The following is a 1,398-nucleotide window of genomic DNA, read 5'->3' on the forward strand; positions in this document are numbered from 1 at the left end:
TGGCAGGACCTTGATCCAAAATCCTGAAGGCCTGAGCTGCAGTTCACATATAGAGGGCAACCAATGGCTCCAAACAGTATCTCTGTCTGCCACTGACACTTCAAGCACCAATGGATCTGGTAGATCATATAGCCCAAATGGCAGAGCCGTGACATTTTGGATCTTATAGAATCAGTGCCAATTCAGAGTTAATGTCAGTAGTTCCCAAAAGTTCTGATTATTTCCTTTTCTCTTATGTATAGTTACTCTGGTAAAAGGCTGTGAGTCCCTTTGAGCCAGGCTGGGAGAAAGATTAACAGTATAAATTTTCAGTACTGTACCAAGGTCCTTTCTCGAAGGTAACCGACTTCACTTTAAAATTCAAGTTGGTTTTGGTCTGTAAATTGGCTCAAGTCTGGAAATTGATTGAGGGGCTATGATTTGAATTAGATTTTTTTTATGATTTGAATTAGATTTTTGTTCCTTTTTTCTTGATCTTCTGCTTGTACAGATCAAGTAAGAATTTAGTAAGCTTCTTAACTATTTCACTTCTAGGAACACAATGACCAAGTGACCAGTACCATAGATCTGTGCAAGTCAGACTATTCTGATTTCTGCTTTGACTTGTTTGTCTATCATGGTAATCACATCCATTGTAACTTGCCTTTGGTGGTTTAATGTAGTCACTTGGCCCCTACCACCCCGAGATTCAATACTCTTATTGCATTTTGGTTTTCCATTGAGTAGCTGTGGTTCCCTCTGTAAAGTTCTGCCCTACAGAGAAAAGTAATCACTGAGCTCTTCAAAAACGATGGGGATACCTTCACTAATTTATTTCTCAAAGTATTGGTGAAATATCTTCTGGACCTTCTCAGTGTTGGTGAGGTCTTAAATGACAAATCGAACTTAAGATTCCAATCTCCTTAAACTTCGGAATCCCTTTCTCTGCATTAAACCAAGGGAGGTAGGCATTTCCAGTTCACTCATAGTGGGCCATCTTTTGGTCCATGTTTCAGCCAAATGACTGGACAAATTCTTAGAGCCCTAACTCTCCAAGATGCAACAATATATTCAGAATCTTTTCTTGGTGATCCCATGTCAATTAACTTTGGCTGATGTAATTTTATATTTCTTCCACCACTATCCCACTTCCTTAGCTTCCATCCCCACATATGTCCCTGAATTTTTTTGTACAAATTAGAATATTCAAGTAGTTCTTTTGGAATGAAATGCAACTTATTATGTCACACTTTCTGTCTCAGATTTAAGGCCCCGATGGAACTTGAGTGTAGTTAAATGTCTAGAAGCAAAGAAGAGCAGTGAAGTTGGGTCCCGAGAAGAATCATCACTGTCTTACAGAGCAACTGACTCAGGGTAAGCCATTATAGTTTTTTCAGGCAATGCAGGACCAATCCTTTT

The sequence above is a fragment of the Pteropus alecto genome, unplaced genomic scaffold (genome assembly GCF_000325575.1).
Source record: "Pteropus alecto unplaced genomic scaffold, ASM32557v1 scaffold250, whole genome shotgun sequence".
In the NCBI taxonomy this organism is placed as follows: Eukaryota; Metazoa; Chordata; class Mammalia; order Chiroptera; family Pteropodidae; genus Pteropus; species Pteropus alecto.